This window comes from Pan paniscus, chromosome 3, assembly GCF_029289425.2.
Source record: "Pan paniscus chromosome 3, NHGRI_mPanPan1-v2.0_pri, whole genome shotgun sequence".
Classification (NCBI taxonomy): Eukaryota; Metazoa; Chordata; class Mammalia; order Primates; family Hominidae; genus Pan; species Pan paniscus.
The window spans coordinates 102,579,081-102,605,205 of record NC_073252.2 but is presented as its reverse complement, the minus strand read 5'-3'; the positions used below and the strand labels follow the sequence as shown (position 1 = coordinate 102,605,205).

Below are 26,125 nucleotides of genomic sequence, written 5' to 3'. Positions count from 1 at the left end.
TATGATCCTAGAAGCAAAAGAAGCATTTTATTTATTTAACACAATTTTCAAAATAAGTATTGCCCTTCAAAATCTTCCTTGATGAAAACTATTCAAATACTAAGTACATTTTCTAATTAACTTGTCACTGATCATCTTGTTTCAAATATCTTGAAACTAAATCTTTAAGAGAACTGTTAAATCAAAGATTGTAAAGAAAAATTTTTGTACCCTTACTGAAATATGCACATCAAAAGGAAGATAAGGTCATTCTGCTTGCCTAGATTGTTATATTCTACACAATGCTAATCAGAAAAATTATGTTGCAGCTGTTAGTCCAGTCAGGTATAACTTTCTCCACATGAGGATATAAATGTCTAAACCTCTGTCCCACTATCAAAGAGCACATTAGCACTTTTACAAATAATTAGAAACATTTTCAACTGAATAAAGGGAAGTTTTTAGCAACTTGGGAAATTTTCACTAGTCTTTCTATTTACACTGTGGTAATGATAATTCATCTCTTAGCCATCAGTATCTTGAGGATGTTCAATAACATTCCTGTGAATTCTCCTCAGAGAAGTTTTTTTAAATAAACAGCATAGCATAACTGTCTTAGTCCTTGCTGATTTGAATAACAAGTTGTATGTGGCTATCTGTGTGTTTGTATGTACAGATATATCTGTGTAATACTTAAAAACCTTTTCGCCTAGGTGGGGCTTGGTTCTCTGAGTCTGGCTAGTTTGTTTTCTCGGTTGCACGTATTGTGTTGAAAACAAGCATGCTCAGCTGATGAGGCAGTAAAAATGGCAGATTCTTTCTGCTAGGCATTTTTATTTTTATTTTTTTGATTTTTCATTGCAAGGGACCATTTTGACTTTCTAGCCTTGATACTGAATAGATCATTTTGAAAACTGTAGACTTCATTTACATAGAATCAGAGGTGATGGGTGCAGGAGTAACTGCTGCATTATAGACTGAGTTATACTAGGTAACATGTAAAATAGTGTGGTTATGATTAGCCTGGCAGTATAATTATATCCATGTCACTATGTTTCTTGGAGTATTAATGACATTTTGTGTAAAGCAGTTCTTTATTGGCTGGATTTCCAGGAGTACCCACAAGACACTTATAGTTTTGGTCATTGCCAACAATATGCAAGTAGTGCCACTCAGACATTCTGGTAATCGAAAATGTCCCTTCATATTTCTAAATACTCCAAAGAGGAATAGGTAACACCCCAGGTTGTGGATACTAAATAAAAGATTTCATAAAGGTCACACTAATAAAATTTTCCAAGTGAACCCTCGTTTTACTCTTAGATCTTGTTTTACACTTAGATCTTCTAAAGCCCATCCTGAAATGCTACTTTTAAAATACTACCTAAAATCTGGTACGGCTCTGCTCTGTAAGATTTCACAAAGGGCAACATCAAAATGAGGTTTGGTTTTTTTCTCAGTGCTAGTCCCATCTTGGGTTCACTCTCTCCTGCCACAAACTTTGGGTAAAAATTTAGAGTGATTTCTCTGAAAGATAATACAGTGCCCCTTTTGTGTTTTCTTTTGGAGGCTCTTCCACTCTATTTGCTGCTTTCCAACTCATGGTTTAAGGATCTAATCTCCAACAGGTGAGAGATTCTGGGATGAGTTGAATCACTGTTCACCTAGAGAAGAGATGAAAGATCATAAGCAATGTTTGTATATACCTGGGTTAGTAGAGTTGCCAGAGAGAGTGGAAGAAATATTCCAAAAAGAAAGCTAGGAGATCAAGGGGGTTAAAAAAAAGAACAGTAAAATGTTGCCAAATTAAGAATACATCGCGAAATCAAGGGGAAAATAAAAATTTGAACCACTGGAACTGTGTAACAGGTTGCATATTCCCTATAAGGTAAATCGGAATCATCTGAAAACAAAAAGCAGCTTCTGGTTCTTTCCACAGAAAGAAAGAAGACTTGTAGGTACCAGGAGTTGAGGAAACCAGCTTCAGGCCCAGGGAATGGAGATGAGAAATGATATGACTTAACTCCACATGACATTTCTGCAACAGTTATAATTTAGATCTGACCTAGCTCCTTAAAACTGTAATATTTTTGTTTGTTTTGCTTTTGTTTTTGTTTCTTTCTGTTTTGAAGCTGAAAGTCTGGCTTAATTTATCAGGTTCACAAGGTTTTTCTATCTACTTCTGCTTTTTCATGTAGGTGAAGGATTGTATACTCTGTTGACTTGGGAAATTTTATAAGGAGGTAAATGCATCTAATTAGGTATCACAAAGCCCACATAAGATAAAAGATAAGACAAGGTTGGTGCAAAAGTAATTGCGGTTTTTGCATTGTTGAAATTTGCCTTTTGATATTAGAATAAGTTCTTAAATAAGTGTGGTTGTGTTATACATCATTTTAATGCACATTTCTCACTTTATGTCTTTTTGCTAATGACTTATTACTTGCTGTTTATTTTATGTTTATTTTAGACTATGGAAATGATGTCACACAAAAAGCAAATTCGAGTGATTTTCTTATTCAATTTAAAAATGGGTCATAAAGCAGCAGAGACAACTCGCAATATCAACAACGCATTTGGCCGAGGAACTGCTAACAAACGTACAGTGGTAGCTCAAGAAGTTTTGCAGAGGAGACGAGAGCCTTGAAGATGAGGAGCATAGTGACCAGCCATCAGAAGTTAACAACTGCCAACTGAGAGCAATTATTGAAGCTGATCCTCTTACAACCACACAAGAAGTTGCCAAAGAGCTCGACGTCGACCATTCCAGGGTTGCTTGGCATTTGAAGCAAATTGGAAAGGTGAAAAAGCCCAATAAGTGGGTGCTTCATGAGCTGAGTGAAAATTTAAAAAAATCATCATTTTGAAGTGTTGTCTTCCCTTATTCTATGCAACAACGACGGACCATGTCTTGATAGGATTGTGACGTGTGACGAAAAGTGGGTTTTATATGACAACCAGTGATGACCAGCTCTGTGGCTGGACCGGGAAGAAGCTCCAAAGCACTTCCCAAATCCAAACTTGCACCAAAAAGAAGGTTATGGTCACTGTTTGGTAGTCTGCTGATGGTCTGATCCGCTACAGCTTTCTGAATCCCGGTGAAACCATTATATCTGAGGACTATGCTCAGCAAATCTATGAGATGCACCAAAAACTGCCACCCCTGCAACTGGCATTGGTCAATAGAAAGGGCCCAATTCTTCTCCATGACAACGCCCAACCACACGTCACACAACCAATGCTTCAAAAGTTCAATGCATTGGGCTACCAAGTTTTGGCTCATCCTTCATATTCACCTGACCTCTCATCAACCGACTACCACTTCTTCAAGCATCTCCACAACTTTTTGCAGGTAAAACGCTTCCACAACCAGCAGGATGCAGAAAATTCTTTCCAAGAGTTTGTCAAATCCTGAAGCATGGATTTTTATGCTATAGGAATAAGCAAACTTATTTCTCATTGGCAAAAATGTGTGATCATAATAGTTTTTATTTTGATTAATAAGGATGTGTTTGAGCCTAGTCATAAGAATTTAAATTTCACGGTCCAAAAATGCAATTACTTTTGCACCAACCTAAGTACCTAAAGTATGCTTTACTTTCATAAAGCAGAACAAATGTGGATTTCTTTAAGAAGAAAAAGAACTATTAGAAAAAAATGTGAGTATAGCATTGATACGTATACCCACATACATGCACACACACACCCATGTGTGAAAATCCAAGAATATGAAAAAAAAATTATAATGACTTATAGACGACCTTCTCTATGCAAAGCACTTTCCCAGGCAATGAACCTACAAAATCTTTAGTTCTCACTAAAACCCGGCAAGGCATTCACATTTTACAAATGAGAAAACTGAAATTGAGAGAGTGTTAGTAAGTTGGATATTGCACATGTACGTTTTTGTATAGCCAGGATTCCAACCTAGTGTTTGTGATTTAAAAATTTACAGTTTTTAATATTTTTTTCAGTGCATGTAAATTAGATTAAGAGAGGATTAAATGCAGCCTCATTACCTTTGTGTGAGCGATTTATCCCAGCTAAAGGATACTGATAGTACCTTTTTCATTTATTTCACAAAATTAGGAAAAGAGGAATGACCAAAAATTGTGGAAGACTTTAATTCTATAGATATTAGCCATGGATTTTAAAAATTATTGACTTGTGTTGATAATATTGGAACTCTCAGAAAGTGCATAAAGTAATAAGTGGAGTAATGTGAACTTTATTTAAAAAAAAAGAACTGACTAGTGAAAAAAAAGTAACAGGAACTTTGGAAGTAAGTAATCATGTAATTTTGAGTTTAAATTGATCTGTGACAGGGACATTTATTTCAGAACTTTTTGTATGTTTAAAAATAAAATTTGGAAACTACTAGAATGTTCCCTAGTATGGAAAGTTGAACAAATTGTGGTGCATGAAAATGCTGGAAAATTACATAGTCATTCAAAAGAAAGCCTTAGTTCTATGTCAATCGTCTGGGTCAGAGTCTGATTATAGTGACAGAGAAAAGCAAGAAGCAGAGATGAATACGTAGTATGATCCCTTACACAGGTTAGATTTTCCAGGAAGCAGAATCTGAGATGAAGTTTAAGATATTTATCTGTAAGTGTCTTGCAATTAACATGTACAAACAGGGGAGAGAAAAAGCAAAATTGGGCAGAGGGTGAAATTGAGTTGTGAAGCAAGCCTGATGAGAATCTTGGCTGACCCAATGGGGAGGTCTAGAGCTAAAATTGCCATCAGAGTGTCCCTGTATCAGGTCCAAATGGCCAGTAAGTCATACTCTTAACTAGATTAGTCATTTGATGTGGGCTGCTCAGGAAATAGTGTGACCATGGGTGAGGCAGTTCTCTGAAGCTAGTAATCACTGAAGGAACTGAGGCATCTACTCATAGCACCCCCACCCCCAAGCTTTTAGTTCTTCATTGAGGAACAATCTGGGTGGTGCCTCTGTCCCTCACAATACCTAAAACAAAGTATGCCAGAACCCAAAAGGTATAAACATATTTGTAAATGATTACATATGCATGGAGAAAAGTAGAATATAATCTTGGTCATGGGGAAAGCAGTTGGGCTGGAGGTAGTATAAGTAACCAAACAAAACAAAAGGGAAAGATATTAATAACAAGAGTCCATAATATTTTATATAGGTAAACTTTAAAATGCATCAATAAAATACTTAGAAGTATTAAGGAATGGGCATCCAATAGTATTTAACTCTAAGTTGTGACTACCTTTCCATTATGTGTCTCTATGTTCTTTGAGTAAAAATTAACATGTATTGTTTAGATAATTTGAAAAATTACAAAACTATTAATTTTTTTTTTTGAAACAGAGCCTCACTCTGTCATTCAGTCACTTGATCTCTGCTCAATGCAACCTCCACCTTCTGGGTTGAAGCTATTCTCCAGCCTCAGACTCATGAGTACCGGGGATTACAGGCGTCCGCCACCCGCTGAGCTAATTTTTCTATTTTCAGTAGAGATGGGGTTTCACCACATTGCCCAGACTGGTCTCAAACTCCTGAGCTAGGCAATCTACACCTCTTGGCCTCCCAAAGTGCTAGGATTACAGGCGTGAGCCACCACACCCAGCCAAAACTAAAAATTAATAGCAAATGACATTATCACTTGATTAAAAGAAAGCCTTAAGTTTTCAAAGAGCAGATTTCCAAAGGTTTAAATCATGTAGGAAGATGCTCTAAAAGACAAATCGTTTTCAGAGGCATGAGTTGTGACACCAGTCATAATATCCAAAAGTTAATGTTAATAAATTAAGCTTTTTTATGAAATATACATTTAGTCAAATGTTTCTTGAGTGTGTTTAATGTGGTGGAATCTGTTGTAGGTGTTGGGTTACATCCAGATGGAAAGCAAACAAAAATTCTCACCCTCATGGATCTCACATTCTACAGGAAGGAAAGAGAAGATAAACAATAAGAACACTCATTATTTGGCTCTCTGTTTGTCTGTTATTGGTGTATAAGAATGCTTGTGATTTTTGCACATTGATTTTGTATCCTGAGACTTTGTTGAAGTCGCTTATCAGCTTAAGGAGATTTTGGGCTGCGACGATGGGGTTTTCTAGATATACAATCATGTCATCTGCAAACAGGGACAATTTGACTTCCTCCCATTCACAATTGCTTCAAAGAGAATAAAATACCTAGGAATCCAACTTACAATGGATGTGAAGGACCTCTTCAAGGAGAACTACAAACCACTGCTCAACGAAATAAAAGAGGACACAAACAAATGGAAGAAGATTCCATGCTCATGGATAGGAATAATCAATATTGTGAAAATGGCCATACTGCCCGAGGTAATTTATAGATTCAATGCCATCCCCATCAAGCTACCAATGACTTTCTTCACAGAATTGGAAAAAACTACTTTAAAGTTCATATGGAACCAAAAAAGAGCTCGCATTGCTGAGTCAATCCTAAGCCAAAAGAACAAAGCTGGAGGCATCACACTACCTGACTTCAAACTATACTACAAGGCTACAGTAACCAAAACAGCATGGTACTGGTACCAAAACAGAGATATCGACCAATGGAACAGAACAGAGCCCTCAGAAATAATACCACACATCTACAACTATCTGATCTTTGACAAACCTGAGAAAAACAAGAAATGGGGAAAGGATACCCTATTTAACAAATGGTGCTGGGAAAACTGGCTAGCCATATGTAGAAAGCCGAAACTGGATCCCTTCCTTACACCTTATATAAAAATTAATTCAAGATGGATTAAAGACTTAAATGTGAGACCTATAACCATAAAAACCCCAGAAGAAGACCTAGGCATTACCATTCAGGACATAGGCATGGGCAAAGACTTCATGTCTAAAACACCAAAAGCAATGGCAACAAAAGCCAAAATTGACAAATGGGATCTAATTAAACTAAAGAGCTTCTGCACAGCAAAGGGAACTACCATCAGAGTGAACAGGCAACCTACAGAATGGGAGAAAATTTTTGCAGTAGACACTCATCTGACAAAGGGCTAATATCCAGAATCTACAAAGAACTCATACAAATTTACAAGAAAAAAACAAACAACCCCAGTAAAAAGTGGGTGAAGGATATGAACAGACACTTCTCAAAAGAAGACATTTATGCAGCCAACAGACACATGAAAAAATGCTCACCATCACTGGCCATCAGAGAAATGCAAATCAAAACCACAATGAGATATCATCTCACACCAGTTAGAATAGCGACCATTAAAAAGTCAGGAAACAACAGGTGCTGGAGAGGATGTAAAAAATGGGAACACTTTTACACTGTTGGTGGGACTGTAAACTAGTTCAGCCATTGTGGAAGTCAGTGTGGTGGTTCCTCAGGGATCTAGAACTAGAAATACCATTTGACCCAGCCATCCCATTACTGGGTATATACCCAAAGGATTACAAAACATGCTGCTATAAAGACACATGCACACATATGTTTATTGCAGCACTATTCACAATAGCAAAGACTTGGAACCAACCCAAATGTCCAACAATGATAGACTGGATTAAGAAAATGTGGCACATATACACCATGGAATACTATGCAGCCATAAAAAATGATCAGTTCATGTCCTTTGTAGAGACATGGATGAAGCTGGAAACCATCATTCTCAGCAAACTATCGCAAAGACAGAAAACCAAACACCGCATGTTCTCACTCATAGGTAGGAATTGAACAATGAGAACACTTGGACACAGGTAGGCAAACATCACACACTGCGGCCTGTTGTGGGGTGGGGAGAGGGGGGAGGGATAGCATTAGGAGATGTACCTAATGTAAATGACGAGTTAATGGGTGCAGCACACCAACATGGCACATGTATACATATGTAACAAATCTGCATGTTGTGCACATGTACCCTAGAACTTAAAGTATAATAAAAAAATTAAAAAAATAAGAGCAATTAATGAGTTAAATACTACAGTAGGTTAAAATTTGGTGAAGCCCAGTTCCTGAGAAAACAGGCTGTCAGACTCGGTGATTCGCATTCAGGAGTGTTTTGGAGGTTGCTCTTGGGAAGAACAACTAAGAGAACAGAAGGAAATAGGTACAAGTAGCCCAAAATGATAGCTTAATGACTAAGTTTAATGACTAAGAGATGCTCATTGTGCTGCCTGTTGCAAGTTTTCTCCCTCTGAGAATAGGAGAAGTAGACAGATAGAATCTACATTTGGATACTTTCAGACTAATTCTTGATTCAGGACAGGAGAGTTAAGGTAGTGCTGTATGAAAACTGAAAAGTATACTGTTGTCCATTCAGAGTGAATACAGATGGTTTCTTGCCCTCCCGTCTGAAGAGGTGGAAGAGAATACCCTGGCTAGATCACTTATTATATACCATGGACTGGAAGCATTAACTGATTCCAGCAGGAATAGCTTATCTAGCAAAGCAACTGCACCGGGGGTTTCCTTTTAATTGAGTTACAGTAAGCCGTAAACCCAGGATCCATCTGAGTTTTCTAGAGACCTGTTTGGAAAATTAAATGGAAATATAATGCAAGTCACTAATCTTGAATCTATTATGTCTTTAACAGTGGCAATAATTTGCTTACTCTCCCCTGGTTTCAATAGGAATTCATCCATGACCACTGTGAGGGGCAAGTTCCAGTGACTTTGACTTTTTGTCTTTCCCAGCATGATAGCTCTTAGCCTGTGGCCAAAGAACAAATGTGGGGTATTTTCAAAATCTAATTATGGCTATTTCAATTGTTCATTCAGAGACCAAGTGAGTCTGCAAACCCAGTGGTCCCAGTGAATCCACCGTGAGCCACACCTGGGGCTTGACTCCATTTAATAAGTACCATCCTCTCCCAAGCAGGAGAGTGTTGCTGCTTTGGGCCTCCCAGGTATCTATTGTCAACTTGGACCTTGTGTCTAGCAAGTCTTGAAGTATGTTTTTCTTTCTCTCTTACTTCACTGTACAATTACCTAAGTAAATGGCAAGGTCTGATTGGGAGGGACTGGGAGAATCATTACTGTGTACTTTCTGTGGTGTGGCAGGTTTCTTCCTTCTGAGGCAAAAGTCTAGCCTACAAGCAGCAATTTCGAGGTCTGCAAAACTGGCTCAGACTTGGAATCTGGAAAAGGGATTGAAACATTTTATTTGGATGACTTCCCTCAGCCTCCTCATCTTCCATCCTTTATTTTGGTTGTATACATTGTGCCTTTGTTGGCTGCACATATGTCTTACTGTACCTAGACATGCTGTATTCTGTTAACCACCTCTATAGCTCTCCACAGGTTCTCTCTCCTGGCTGCCACTCTGATGTTGCTGCTCATTATAATAATTGCCCCAACTGGTGTCTGACAGTTCAGCACTGCCACCTGGTCTCTATTAATTAGGGATCCTATGAGTCCCATTGCTATCAGTGAGCCCAGTTATTAACAGCATCTCTTACCCCCATCCCTGGCTGATAGAAGACAGCCACCACTGAGCTTCTTAGTAATGCCCATGCCCTTCTCACCAGCATATGCCTTTTTCCTTTGGTAAATGAAATTTCCTCTCATGGATCATAGTGGTCTGGTAGGTTTTCTGACCTAGTTAGTGTATCCACTCTAGCATGCCCACTTCTGTGAGCCTTTTGATCCCTCTACAACTGTAAGATAAAGTAGTTCTGGCACTTCAACCTCACAGAGTGTAGTCCATTACTTTCTCTAAGCTTCTAGGAGTCATCCTAGTACCTTGTTTGCTCCACATCCCAGAGACCTTGCATAGGTTTTAAATCATGTAACCTGGAGAGTGTTCTCACATCAATAAACTCTCTTTTATCCAGCATCCTCAGAATCCAGTCCCGTGTATACTCTCCTGGATGCTGCCACTATACACTGGCTAGATTTTGCTTCAGGTTACAATCCCTTTGCTACTTCAGCATGTCCCCTGATGGGTTAGGTTGTGACTTAACCCAGTTATTGGTTTACTGTTTGGGGCATGGGGGATGGAGAGTGGTGGTATATCCTAAAGAGAGCACAACTGGTCTCGCAAGGAAGACATCTCAAGCAAAGGTAGGCCAGCCCATTAATTAGCAAAGAGGAGTGTATCACTGTGACAGTCTAAAAGAGTTCAAGAGAATCTGGAGATTCAAAGTTTGGAAGTGCTTCAATCCAGATATCCACATCCCAGTTTTCAAAGTTCTACTCTTTTCAAATCAGGGACCTAATCTTGGCATAGCAGATCCTGAAGTTGGGGATTCCACTTTTTAAAGAGTGTGCTGCTCTTTAATTATATGTTGAATCTCTAGCTTTTGCTCTCCACTGGCCACAGCAGACTCTTTTTATATTAGTTGTTAATAACATTCACACTTTTCTTGCCATTCTCCATGTATCATTGGCCTGAAGAAATAGCCATCTAATTCCAAATTTCTTAAAATTACTATCATCCCTGAAAAATTCGAACTCCTGGGATAGCTTACCTGCCAGTGAATTCCCCTTAATGCCTATCTGTTCCCAGTTCCACATCACTGAAAATTTTAATAATTTCACTGCAACCAAATATCTGGACCTAACAATGTTCCATCTACCCCCATTGAAGGAGTTTTTCTTGGCAGCTAGCCAAATAAAATTATGAACCTACAAACATCCCATTTTAGACTCTGCTTTCTAGGATTAGCTCTAGTACAAATGTCAAAGGTCAATCTTCATAGAACTCTGATAACAAAAAAGGTGTGTACACAAGGAATACTGGATAGAGATCTCAGAAACAATTGTGAGGTACGAGAGGAGAAGAACTGGTCAGAAGGAGAAGCTGAACAGTGATGCGGTTGCAACAGAAGATTCAGCTGATCCTACAGGAAGTTCTAGAGTTTGGCTGGCCCATTACAGTTATTCCAACGTTAGGCATGGGGGACAGACCATCTAGCCTCTTGCAAAGGCTAATCATTGTATGCGGGCTGCCCCTTAGGAGGGACATAACCTTCAGTGAGGCTGCTCTCTTAGGGCAATTGTTGGAGGAGAACTCAGTTTAGCTTTATAAGTCACCACCAGCAATAGGGGAATGAATGACTCTACGAGAGTAAAGGAAAAATCTAGGCAGTGCAGCACATTTTAACTGAAATGTTGATAAAATCTATAGGGAAAAATAATGATGTGCGGAGGATCACAATGCCTGAACTAGGGTGAGAAGAGGAGAAGTGGTGGGTTGGACTTTCAATAAAGAGTGGTAAAATGTAGGTCTCATTGAAAAAATAACATCTGAGAAAAGACTTGAAGTTAGCCATGTTGAAACCTGAAGGAAATATGCTCCTGGAAAAGGGAATAACCAATGTAAATCTCAAGAAAGGAACCTGTTAAGTGTGTTGGAAAATTTGAAGATGGAAAAACCCTAAAACCGCAAGTTGCAGAATTATGGTCACCATATAATAGTATTGCTACATATATGTAAAGAATATGTACAGAATTATGTACCCAACCAGAGAGAGAGTGTGTGAGTATAAATAGGCTTTCAAATCTACCTGTAGCTTTTGTTTCACTTACTTTTGAAAATTCTGAAGAAATGGAAAAAAATATTGATGTTTTAAAATCTATGTAAAGATTATATGGTATTAATTATATTACTCCCTATTATTTTTAATATACATGTTATATTTCATAACAAAAAGGAGAAAAATCAATACAGGTGCTAGAAACAGACATGAACATTATACATTATTAGATGAGTGAAATAAGATATCCTGGCTGACCAAGAATTCTTTATATGTAGACTGTGCTAAGCCTAGTGATAATTTGTGTAATTAAACTTCGTCTTTTTTGTCATCAATTTTGGCCCTACTCTACCCCGTTCTTCTGAGCTACCAGCCACATCCTGGCTTATATATATTTTCAAATACATTCTTTGTAAAATTTTCTTAAAAGATAATAACAGATTATTATGGAACATAATTCATTTTATATTTATAAAACTTCAAAATGTTAAAAAATATATGTTGTGAAAATTAAATAAGTTATATTTTAATTGCCCAAATTACCACCAAAGAAATTTAAGAATTTGAACCCAAAGCCTATAGCTAACATGAATAAAGGGAATTTTGATTCATCTCCTTGAAGTTCAGAACCAGAAAAGCACACCAAATGTCAACAGAGTTTAAAACACTAGAGAGTCTCAGCTACACTTGAGGGAGTTATTTAATCTTATTTTCCTTATCTGGAAAATGGGGGTTGTTAAGGTATGCATCAAGTAAGGCCATTGTGAACATGAAGAGATGGGTACAGATGAAATCTTTGCCCAAGAGCTCACTAAGCATTTGCTGTTACTGTTAGCAGCAGATTAACATATACTAATTCTATCATCTTCATGAAGTTTGACCACACTCACAATGCCTATCATCTACTCTGCATGAATCCAAGAACACATTTCTTAGCATTCTGCTCCTGAGCGGCTAAAAATCCACTGCAAAGGTGTACATTCATTTCTTTCAGATTGAACCATCAATATTGCTTTCAACCAGCTTACCCTTTCTCTTGCCTACTTAATTGAATTCAAGCCAACACATACTCAATGAGCATTTAATACATTACATATATTATATTAACTCCTAGACTTCCCTCCTTGCTTTCCAAAGCTAATGTTTCAGATATTTACCACTGATTTTATGCATTGAATCTGCCCTCACTTTTACCAGATACTCCTCACCTCTTGCTTCAATGAAACAATACAAGTAATCAGAATTGAAGTCTGTTTTTCATCCCTCCACCTCAGAATTTGCCTTTTTATTCCCTCATTTTCTCTCTGCTGCTTTAGCTTCCCTTTTTGTTCCCTTTTTGGAGAGAGAGGAGAGAGAAAGATTTATTATGGGAAATTGTCTCTTGAGATTATGGAGGCTGAGAAGTCCCATGATCTGCCATCTGCAAGCTGGAGGCCCAGGAAAGCTGATGATATTGTTCCAGTCCAGGCCCCAAAGTCTGAGAACTAGGAAAGCCAATGATGTAAGTCCCAGTCCAAGTCCAGAAAACCAAGAACCAGGAGCACAGATGTCTGAGGGCAGGAGAAAGTGTATGTCCCAGGTCCCAGTTCAAGAAAAAAGAGACAGAATTCTCCCTTCTGCCACTTTTTTGTTCAATTCAGCAGTGGATTGGATGATGCCTTCTTGCACTGGTGAGAGCGATCTTTACTCAGCTTACTGATTCAAATGCGAATCTCTTCCAGAAACACTCTCAAAGACACAGCCAGATATAATGTTTTACCAGCTATCTATTAGCTCAGTCATTCCGACACATAAAATTAACCATCACAGAGATAAAGAGTAATAAGAATGACCCCAAGATTTTTTATCTAAGCAACTAGAATGATGGAGTTGCCATTAACTGAGAGTACGTTTTAGGGTAGTTAAGGGAGAAAGGTGTTCAATTTTAGATAATTTAACTGGAATTTTAAAGTAATTAGATATAAAAGTATTGACTGGAGATTTACATTTTGGAGTGTCTAGGGCACAGATGAAATTTAAAGCCATGAGATTGGATGAGATCAGAAAGATAGTGAGTGTAAACAGATAAGAAAAAGAAGTCTAAAGTCTAAACTCTGGGTCACTTCAGTGTTAGGAGGATAGCAAGGTAGGAGATAAATCAGGGGACTGGTTTTCTAAAAGCCCTGGAAAGAGAACATCAAATGTTGCTAATGGGTAAAATAAGAGGAAGACTGAAGTTCATCTTTGAATTTAACAAGGTACAGTCACTGGAAATCTTGAAAAGAGATGGACTAATGCCAATTCAACAGATAAGGGAAAAAGGCAAATTATGACATTGGTATATACCATTCTTTTAAGAAATTTAACTGTCTAAGGAGTGAATGGGGTGATTGATAGAGGGAAAAAATGTGGTTTAAATGGTTAAAAAATGTATTCTAATGGTAATACTACAGTTGAGAGGAATAGTTTGATGATGACAAAGAGGGGAGAATTGCTGGAGTGAGACTCTATGTGTGATCCAGTGAGAATGGGAGAGGGTGTCTTTAAATAGAAACATGCAGAATGTATTCCAGTGGGAGGAAAGGAGGAATGTCTGTATACAGATACTAGAAGGTAAGTAGATATGATAGCAGGAGCTCACGGAAACTGCTATTCTAGTAGTTTCTATGAACACAGTGAAGTAGAAACTTGCATAAAGAACAGGGAGATGGTGTTAGAGGTTTGAAAAGAGAAGATATAAAACAGAAAGAAAAAGGAAGAGTAAATGTAATATAATTGCTCTGCAACATTAAAGGCCCACTTGAGTAACTACCATGAAGCTAACATAAGACTTAGATTTGTAAATATTTTTCCAGCCATATGTGGCTATTCAGGTAAGGTAATGGAGCAGGCATTCCTTTACTGTGTTTACTTTGGTTAAACACAGCTTACAAATCCCAAAGTAAGGGTTTAGCCAAGAGATAGCTAAATGAATTGAAGTATAGGAAAGGGAGTGTTCAAAATGATTGATTATGGGAAATTTAGAGTGTTTGAAAGGGAATGTTTATAATGATTGACCAAGCTGAGTATGTAGGGAAACAGAGGCATGGGAAGATGAGGGTAACAGTAGCAGGATCAATGGATTGTAGGTTCAGTGGGAGGGACAATTGAAGGATATTTGAGAGCCAAGGATTTGAGGAAGTGATCTAGAAATATAGGAAGTGATGAGTAGACAGTGGGTCTAGAGTGTGACCACAGAGTTTAATGACAGAAGAGAGGCAGGAGAAAAAAAGAATCAAAGGGAGGTGATCAAGGAGGCAAGAGGACTTGAAGAATTATATGGCTAAATACTGAAAACACTCAGAATCAAGGAAAGAGTTGTGGTGGTGTGAGCCAAGAGTTACAGCTAAAGTTTTCATAGACTGAGGAGAGCCCTTCAATCCTTTAGATGATTTAAACAAGGAACAGAAGTAGGGAACGTAGTCTTATGGCATTACTGTTACAGCAGTGGAGAATGGGGCTTGAATAGCATGGAACAGTCTGGAAATGACAATGAAGAGCAAGAAGGAACCTTCCCCATGATCACCATTTGAGAACACTACAGAGCATGCAAGTGCTTCCCAAAGAACCACATTTCAACAAGAGCAAGATGAAGGGAATTTTCAGAGAAGTTATTGAGAACACGGGGGCTTTGCTGATGGCAGACACTCATTCTCAAGAATCAACAGTGTCAGGAGATGGCTACTAAAAGGTGGATATACGGAGCTATATATAGAAACTGGAATGTGAAAATCAACAATGCTCTAGGAAGCCAGAGTTTATGGCTGTGACTGACACAATAGTGAAAAAGTATATAAAGAGATGAGTCCTAATGCTCTTTGGCCAGTATTGGAGGAGGTAAGTGTTGGGGGAGTATGCAAAGGTTAGAATTTATGGGATTCTCTTCTCCCATAAATCATCCTGATGACAGTGTGAAGACCAGAAAAGGGATGATCTTGACTGCACAGTTATCCATGTAACCATTAGGTCTTTGAAACTGTTTACTGACAAGTTTTTCTTATTGCCACATTTATTGGTTTCATTCTGGGGCAAGCTCAAATATGTAGCAAAAGCCTCTAGTTTTTCTGTTTTTTGACATAAAATAAATAATAATTTCCCATAAAATAAATCATGAAATAACCATAGTTTTGGCACACAAATGAGCAGAAGCCAATCCCCTTGGCGTTGTACTCCAAGCAACAGTAGAAATAGGAGTTTCCCATCTCTTCCCAAACCAACTAGTGGTTAAAAACTGCTCTGAGCACAACTCTAGAATTGCCCCTAGAAGCTTCTTTCAAGCCTTTGTAGATCTTTCAGCATCAATGGTTCACTCAATTTAGGAATATCCTTTCTTTTGGGATTTTTTTTTTTTTTTTTTGGTTAACATCTCCCTTCCAGATGACTTTTTGTGAATCACCCTTCTTGTCCTCTGAAGTTCATCTTTCTTTCAAATAAACTCTAGGTTTTCCTCAAATTGTCTACATTGTCTCCCTCCTATTCCATCCTGTTGCTGGGATCTTTATCTAAAACGCTGCTAAAGGACAAAATGTTTCACCTCCTCTAAACCATCTTCCCCATTGTAAGTCAGAAGGATACTTGAAAACAAAAATAAACAAAAAAACACAAGTGAGCATAGACATCCTGACATAAACAACATTTATTGGCCTCTTTTTACCCCTAAGCAAGTCTTTTTCCTCAGCATAACCTTAAAGGCTATATGCAATTTAACAGTATTCTTTCTGGGTCTCATTTCCCATCACTTGTCTCTTTTTGATGTCTCATTACTGCAGCCACAATCAACAACGTACCATTTCTGGGCTCTGCTATGCACTTGTGTTCCCCCAGCTTTTGCTTACACCCTGTCCTTTATGCCAAATATTCTTTCTCCCCTTCTCCGTTTGTTAGTCATTCCACTTCAAATACTTCTTTTGTGAGGTTTTCCTCAGGAGCATCCCAGACCTCCAAATTATCCAGTCCTTCCTCGTTGCTTTTAATGCACTACATTGATACTTACAATATAGAAATTTTCAGGATCTGGTTTTTATTACACTCTACTTACTTAAATTCTTCTTTTTATAGAAGAGATGAGATAAATGTAATATTAGAACTGTGTGTGTTTCCTGTCTGAGTACCCTCTATTAAATTATTAGTTTTTCAAGGAAGTTTCTCATTCCTTCAGTACTTGACATTATGTCATGCACATAACGTGTTCAAAAAATACTTATTCAATTAAAATATGATAAAGAATAATCCAGGCTGGAAAGAAAGAGTAAATGGCTATTAGTTGAATTAAGATGACAGTAGAATATAAGTTCTATAAGGATAGGGATTTTAACATGTTTTGTCTTTTAAGAATGCTATAAAAATATATTGAATAAAAAATTAATTTAGGAGATTTCATACTTAATATTTAACACTTAATCTGGAGCAACATACAGGTATTACATGAATATTGGGGTTTGCTGCATCCCAATTAAAATGCACTTTTGAATAAAATGCTGGCTATTTTTCTCACAGTCAATGTTTAAAAAAATCTGAACAGACATAAAGGAGAAAAATGTTTTCCCAAGTATAATACTAGAAAAAATAGCCATTCTTTCTTTTACAGAACTTTAAATTTTAAAGAATGCCTATGTTTCTTAATTCTATTCAATTTTTAAAATCAATCACTCTCGTGCTGAATATTTTTAAATGAATATGACACTTTGCATAGATCCCATAAATAAACAAAACGTGCACAGCTTTGTTTATGTTAGGAACCTTCTGCTAAGTGTTGCTTCTATTTATTTACTTTTAAATTATGCCAGATTTTTGCAAATTTGAGTCAGTTTGGGGATCAACTTGAAATTTTAAGGACTGGCTATTTACTTTGCTTCTGATTACTTGCAAATATGTTAAGGTAATAGATTTAACGGCCAGTAGAAGGTATAAGATGAAAATATACAAGATGTACTTAATTATGGAAATAGATGTACCTTGCCATTTTTTAAATTGTTTCTCTTAATTTCTTTTAACTTCCTCATTCTCTTTGCTTTCTCCTCACATCCTATAGCCCTATACCTTATAGATCAAGCTCAGATACTCCCTGATTTATGTAACATAGTATAAAAGGTCTGTAATGATGAACATGAGATAAGTTTCAATAAAGATAGGTCAGTAAATCAAAACTTTGCCAGGAAAGCCATGTTGCTAAAAATAAATCCTGCTTATAGGCATTCATGGCTGAAATTATAATTCATTAATTAACTCATAATAAAGAGCTGGCATCCATAAACTGACTTTCTCTTATTATATGTAATCTGGCATGCTTCATGAGATTTAGGGCTGGTTAGTTTTTCTAAGACAATAAAAATCAAGTGATAATAGACTTATATAAGACAACGGACACTGATACTGGTCTCACCAACAACCATCCAATCCCCTATCTTCTTCTTCCTTCTTAAACAAATCATGGCTATGTTCAGGTATTTCCTATCCTTCACACCGTCATGTGTTTCAGAATGATTACACCTCTAGTTCCAGGGCTGGTAGATACTTATTAAGAATAAGGCAATTTCATTCTCTTTGAAAATGGTTGGTTTATGTGTCATCAGGTAACTCAATTTTGGGTAATTGGATCTTAGCGGAAGTCAGTGATGGTGCTTCTAGGAAAGTTCCTCACTCTAAAGACAAAAACGCATAAAAAAAAGAAAGTCCTTTTCTTTTCCCTAACGCTTTTTTATGCATAGATTATGATGTTGGAGCAGTAACTGTGAGGGAACTGCTTGAAGGAAAAAATAAGATAATAGGAATGATGAGCAAAGAGATGGAAGAAGCCTATATTATGTGTGACATCTATAAGCCACACAGGTTGTTCCTTGCCTGGAGTCTGCCCTACAAGAGACCTCATCATTTAAGCCAGTTTGAGTAATTTTCTCTTACATGTACTCAGAATTCTCAAAACCTTCTTTCTATCTATTCTTTATTAAAGAATAAAGTTATTTTGTTTTCTATAACGAATGAATATACCTGTCTGGATTTCCTCTGCAAGGAGATTAGCATGCAGTAAAATATCTAGACGCTAGCTTTTGTTGGACATTCTTCAAATTTTGGACTCTTGATACTTGCTAAAGAAAGGTATGTAAATCAATCAGTGTTCCCATTAGGTAACAGAGTTGTTTCTTTTTCACTAATATAAAGTAGCCAAGAATTACAGGAATAGGATATGTTTTAAAATAGAAACATTTTAAAGGAAATGCCATCGTATCATCATGCATTTTAAAAGAGCCAAGTTACAAATTGGTAAAAACAACTGCTCTTTCAAGCAGTGCTACCATTATAAAATGTTAGCAGATAACAGAAAGAACTGGGGTCTGAACAGTGTCTCCCTCTTTTTAAAGAGTAGTTGTTCCCAAAGAAAGAAATACAATGTTATTACGACGATCCAATTCACATTACTAGTCATTTTGTTGATATTCAATGAAACATAACTCCTGATTCAGTGGTAATGAGTTCATACAATTGAAAATTTCATATTATTTACATCCTATTTGAAAATTAGTTCATATTGGAATATGTTTTAGGTGAAATCAGTTCACAAAAAAGGGATAAAGATAAAATTGAATACGATTTTAATATTAATCTAAATATAATCTTGTGGGATATAATTTCAAAGATGAGATGCTAACTTTTTAATATGAATAAAGGTGGCTGCAATGTTCATTGCTTTACTTAATTGGCCTATAATGGGGATACTGATAAGGCCATTTCTAGCCCCTAGAATGCCTTTTTGCAAATTAGACCCACCAGAACATGGCTTGGCAAGCAAAGCAATGGGCTGGATTCCAGCTCCTACTTGCCCATTTGGCCAGGCATTGTTGTGCAGTGAACAGCTAGCACAAGCGTACTTAGATGCCTTGAGTTACAAATTCCAATGCTTAGGTGGGCAAGTGTCAGACAGCAGGGAATGCTAAAAGTGCCAGCAAACTAGAGACTCCATCACTAATAATAGCTACAGCTACTGTTTCCAGGATGGAATGTAGACACAATACTTTCAGAACTTCCAACTTATGAAAAAAACTGGAAGTCTAATTGAGTTTGTTTAACACCATGGTTCCAAACAAAAGGTATTTGAGAACCAAACTCAAATTGTTAACTGGCAGTTTATAACTGGACTTAAAGGAAGTATGTAGCCACAGCTACTTGCTCAGATACTACTGTTAATCCCAATCCAGTTAGATTCAGAAACGTTGAGCTCCTGGAGGTGATCGTGCAATCTAACAAAAGTGGGGCAGAGGCTATGTTTTACATCCAAAGTAAGTCTCAAGTAGCAAAGACCATAGATGTAGATATGGAGTGAACAGAAAAAAAAAAAAGCAATAAATGTTAAATTAACTCTGAAGGAAAAAGAAAAGGATTGTGTAAAATTAAGTACTATGTGGGGAGAACATAGTTGTGATTTTCAGGTAGTTTGCTTTTTATAGTACTGCTCTACGAAATAGCTACAACACTTTGCTAACATTAATTAAACCTCACAAACCCTGTGAGATAGGTAATTACTATAATCAAACTGATATTCCAGATCGGTAAAATGAGAGGTAGAATGCTCAAGGTCATAATGATTGTATGACCCAGGTTGGCAGAAAAACTAGGTGTTCTTACATTATGTTACTCCCCTAGAAGGGGCTCTCTCTCTCTTTTTGCTTTCTTTCTGTTTCGATTAAGAAGATATAATGATAGGATAAATAAACTTCATCACTGAGAATTTAAACTGCAAGTTGGTCAGGGAAGCTCAAAGACAATCTAGAAAAATGCCTAAATGAATGATCTGTATTCCATAAATAACATATATAATGTGCAAATTCCATTTCAATTAATTGCATTTATTTAAAAAATTTCCATTCAAATTGCTGGTTTAGCTAAATGCATCAGTAAATCAAGAAATCAATGCATGTAAAGCATTCCCCATACTACACAACAGCATATAAAAGACTGTCATTAGTTTGGAAAGAGAACACAACAGACAGACAGAAGGAACTCTTCTTGTTGCTATAACTACGGCATAACAAAGGTCAGCACTGGGAAGGAAAAAAACCTTTCTGGACTGAACGTTAACAACTCAGGGATATTATCTTGAATTCTTCCTCTCAACAAAGAAAAATAGAATTCCTTTTTTAAAAAGGGAGTTAATTGAAGATAAACTAAATGGAAACACACTTTAAAAAAAACAAGCATGAAGAGTGGCTTTGATTTCAAATAAAATATTGAGACTAATATTAAGAAACCTGAACTTTTGCAAATGGAGATATCTAGGTTACACTGGAAGTCTAAAATTTCCAGGGAAAAAAATATAATTTTTGTGTTCACAACCATTTTGTAAAAATTTCTTTATTCTACTTAAAAATGGCAAATTCAAAAATGGTGATATTATATAATAGGAAATGGTTTAAGACAGATTTAATTTTGGAGTTTCACAGAGCTTAACAATATGACTTTTATAATCCTAATTTTATGTCTTTACAAGGTACATTCTTGAAGTAACTCTATTATTAAAAATTGAAGATTTTTTTTTTCTAACTGGGTAAGTCCTGTCTAGCAATTTGAAGATTCAGAGGCCTCTTAATAAAATGTCCAGTGTCTGCATGTAAGCTTGTTTTAAATAAAAGGTCCACTTCTTCCTGTTGAGTGAAGTATTAATAGAACATTGGTTTCCTAAGTTACTGAGTTTGGAGTTTTGACAGAGAATTGGAAGAATTGAGATAGGGGACTATGTTACTTGATTTCCAGTGTCCTATAAATTCTGTCTAAGAAGACTTGTGTGCAGAAGAGAATGGCCGACAGCAGAAGGAAGTGACACCGCCACATTCTGGACTGCTGTCAGGGGAACACGGACTACTGGCACACTGAGCACTGTGGACAAAGTGTTTCCTGGTTAGCTCTTAACTACAAATTTCACCACAGGATTTCCTCACTTTATATTACTTTACCATTACTTATCTATCTGAAGAGATTTATCTTTCCAGAAAGCACACAGGTAGTTGCATCATTAAGGAGAATTTTCCTGGGACAAAGGCCAGCATGGAATGCTTTGATTCTGCCAGGCAAAGGAAAAGGGAGACCCCAAAGAACAGCTTAGGGCCCATGTTACAAATCTGAGTTTAGATTTGTTAGTGCCTGGAAGCTATTTACCATCACTTGGTGTTTTGTAGCAAAAGTGACCCATTGCTTCCTTCATGAGTAAATACTTTGACAAAATCTGGAATGTTATTGTTTGTATTTTCTAATAATCCAATGAACAAAGGATACCAAATATTTATGGGAAAGTACAAGGAAAACAATAGCTAATAAAAATCAAGCTATGTCAGTGGGCCTATGGAAGAAAAAACATTCTTCTGGAGTTTTCCCTTTCTAGCCTACCAGAGAAAGTTTGGATTTCTGTGTTTGGGAATAGCACTTTCCATGGAGTGTTAGAGCTGTAGTTTTATAGAAATGAGAATTTATATGATGAGAAAAAATATCATGAGTAAATTAAAATGGGGCTAGACCAAATTTGGTCTTGCAAAGAACAATTCTAAAAATTAATGCCCAAAATAATACTTGGTACATATTTGTCTAGTGTCCAAACTGTATATGAAAATATGTGAATGTGATAAGCTTGATTAGCTTAGTTGATTTGAATATGGTGTTAATGAGGCCAACGTAATGGGTTTAACCCTGTGAACCCATTATTTTCATTATCCTCAATTGTCACAGTTTTTGTCCTTAACAGTGGCCAGCCATTCCATAAGTGCCTCCTGTTAGTCGTTAGAAAGACAAGGTAAGAGAGTAAAGATAGCTGGAAAAACAGCTCAAAGCATGTGACCTACTGTGTTGGTAGGTTAAAAGTACCAGCTTTGAATATGAAGGTCAGCATTGTGATAACAACTTATCAATATTTAATTAGAAGTGAAAGAAAACAACAGGTGTGCAGAATATTGATTTTAAGAAGTAGCTTCATCAAATCCCAATTGTTAAGTCACCAAGACAACTTCTGAAAACATTCTGAAAATGTTAAATTAAGGGATTTAAAAATATTATTTCATTATGCTATAATAATTTTTTATATGCAAAGATTTCTTTTATGGAAATAATAGTATTTCATTTTGGCTCACAGTTCATTATTAAAGATTTTCTCCCCCTCTGGTCATAAGGCAAATGAAGTTTTCTGAGCTAAGTGGATCTGCTGGAATAGTGGGTTCTTGGAAGGAATACTAGTAGAGTAGTTTCAAAAGATGGAACCAGTTGGAGAAGGGCTTCATAAAATTAATTTTATAAATTTTGCACTTTTATCCTATAGGCAATGGGGAATTTACTTCCATACATTTTGTGTGTACTACATTATTTCAATATGCATGACTCAGAATGTTTGGAACCTGCCATGTGGTAGGCATAGTAGGTATGAGGTGGGACACAAAGCTGAATAAGACACAATTCCCAATGTCAACCAACTCAAATTCTGGGAAAGGAGCCGGGTAAATAAAAATCCTAGGTAGATTTTTGGCCAGTCAAAAGAGTGAAAGAAATTATTCCCTATTTGTTTTAAGGGAATATTCCTTCTATAAAGGGTGTGGTTATTTACTATATCCACAGTGAATTACTGTGGCAAAAGAGGTGGTCCTCAGAGCCCATGAACATAAGTTGAGATGTGAGTCCTTGGATATTAGGTAAGAAAGCTCCACACACCTTTTCTGACCTCCATGTTGTATATTTTCTTATGACTAATAGGAAACATCTCATTTGTGGGAGGTTAAAAATTACCTCTTGGTTTGAAAACACCAGCAGACAAGCTGCAGGTCCCCAAGATTTATCTTGGTTAGTTTATTTTTTATTTATGCTATTTTCTCTGATTGTATTACTTCTGCTTTCTTTATTCTTCAGTAAATTCTTGTTCAAATCTTCTAAACTTGTCTTGGCTATCCTACAAGTATTTAAGAAAGCTTAGTTCTTTCACAGTTGCCAAACTTTCCCTAAAGTCATTAAGACTGTTTTCAGTGGTAATCAGCAAAATAACTTCCAGGGAGCAGAGGAATTTCAAGGTTAGATTCAGGGCTGTGTGGTCTACTTAATCACTTCATCAGATTATTCTCCTTCTGTGCTACTCTGCGTGGAAGATAGCTAGCTGTCCCTCAGAATTGTTTCTCTACCCCATAGTAATAAAGCTGCATCTTGGAGTTGGCTTCCCAGTAATCTTTGCAGCTAGGTGTGGCATGTAACAAGTTTTTGACAATTGCATGTGAGCTACAGTGCTATGTTCCACTTCAAGACCAAGACCTTTAACAAGCCATCATAGCTCCTTCATGCCCTTCTGCCAGCTTGATGTAGTTGAGCAGTCCTTTGGAGATAAAATGTCCCAAGATAAAAGGAATCTTAATCTATGGATCACTCATAGAGAAGAATGGCTTCTGATCTGAAATTCCCACCCTGGACTGTTACATGAGAAAACACATACTTCTGTGGATTTTGCATTGGTAAATTTTGAGGTCTATTTATTTCAACAGAATATGCTACCTTATTGGAGATTCTGGATAACAATGATGATCATGATTATGTTGGAAAGTAGCAGTACTTTAAAGATATTTGAGAGCAGTACATACAATTTATGCTGAGTGGGGATACTTTTTTGGGTGATGCTCAAGTTGGGATTAAAAAAAATTCCCATCAGGATATCTACGAAAGCTTTGAACTCTCTCCTAGCTAAGATTTTAAAAAATCATAAAGCAGGGTAAAGGCACAAACCACTTCCAGGTAATTAGAAGCTGTAATGGGCATTTTGCAGAGAAAACAATCTCACTTTTTCGTATATCATATAAAACTGTGGACTTAAAGAGAGTTAAGAGAGAACTGAGTGTTCTCAGGTATTATTATCAAAACCCTGATATATCATTTTAAAGAAGACAAACAGACTAATGTGAGACATGGTGCATATATGTATCTATACTAGTATAAAAAATTAATGGATATGAGATAGATGAGAAAAAAGATTTCCCTTGATCATATTTGGCTAAGTATGCAATCAATTCTCTAGTGGAAAGGCAACAATGCTATATCAGAGCCATGCGGTATATTGTTTATAATTTCTTTTATAAATTTAATTGATCCCATATCAACTAAGGGCCTACAATCATAATTAAATCTGAGGTTCCAGTATCCAGAGAAGGTTTATTGATTGATTAATTATTGATAGTGAGACTAGGGTAGAGGTTATAAACATAAGGCTTTGGAATAGACCAGATTGGGTACAAATTTCAAACTTTTTACATACTAACTTTGTGACCTAATCTAGGTTACCTAATAATTTCTCTGGGCCTCAATTTCCTTGTTTGTAAAATGGAAATAATAGCCACTTCACAGGATTATTGCAAGGACAAAATAGAATATCTGCAAATTACTTAGTGCAGGATCTGACACTAATGGGTCATTAATAGGGGCTATTATTATTAATTATTAAGACCAAGAATTCTGTAGTTTTCCTTTATTAGCTGGAAAGTAAAATTCATTGGAATTTAGAACATATTTTCTCTCATGTGTTTAAGATTTCATTTTGAAAGTAAGCTTGAAGAGTCCCAAAAAGGAAAGCATGAGAAAAGGAATTTCCAAAAAGGAAAATTTCCAGAAAAGAAAATTTGGCAAAAGAAAGCATGATGTCTTTATTTGATTAAAAACATTGCTTATTTATAAACTTCAAAATTTCTAACATTGGACTGATATTTTAAATATTGTGAAAAGATGTTTAAGAATCTATCATTTTTCTAGCATGTTTTCACTCATTAAAAAGTGACTACATTTTCCTGATAAATTTCCTATGAAGCTGAGCTAAAACAAAATAATCAAATGGAAAATTTCCTTTTTTGCTTTTATAACGCATTAGCACAAGAATAAAAATATCTTATTAACTTGAATAATTATTAACCCTCCAGTTATTTTGTCTATAGATGTCAAATAACCGGTAATAATCAAACAGCTTATGCTTTAAAAAAATTACAAAACATGTATATTAATCAATGAGTCACAAAATACACCTGTTTCCTATTGCAATAGTAGCCCACTCTTGAAATAACACCTTCATGTAGGCACACACACACCACAGTTTCAAACTTGTTATCAACAATTTATCCTCCATAGTTGGTAATGTCTTGATATGGTCAAAGTCTATCTTTTGAAAATTCAAATACAAAATGGTTTAAAATGTCTTTTCAGCATTTTTTTCTTATTAAAGAAACAAAACATTATATTTTCCTCACTTATCTGAACAATTAATATTGCATTACTCTAGAATAAACACTTAATTTTAATACAAAACTTGTACTCTGCTTGATAACACCAATTTAAATAATCTTAAGTTTTTTCTTTCCTACTCTAACTTACCTTAGCCAGTTTTTCTCTTAGAAAAAATATTATTCAAAAGTATTCATAATTCTGTATCTTATAACTTTTTCCACTAGAGTATACTTTAATAGTAGGATAGCATGTGTCCACAAATGTTTTATTTGAGGCAGCAGTGAAGAGGTTAATTTACAGCTGCATTTATGAACGAGTTTTATTTATATTTGACGTGCCGTACAATATTTATGTTTCAATTCATAAACTATGTTTTCCCAAGTGGCAAGAAGTGAAATGTTAATTACATACTATTCTAAAATAGACTGAAAGACAAAAGTTTTTGTTTAAGTAAAGTTTGAAATTAAAAAATAGG

General features: G+C 36.2%; 1 long non-coding RNA gene across 1 annotated transcript in view; it reads right to left on the bottom strand.

The window, feature by feature from the left end:
• The window catches only part of LOC117980024 (uncharacterized), a 152,282-nt gene that overhangs the window by 121,274 nt on the left and 4,883 nt on the right, over positions 1–26,125 (bottom strand). The gene's annotated exons all lie outside the window — the stretch shown is intronic.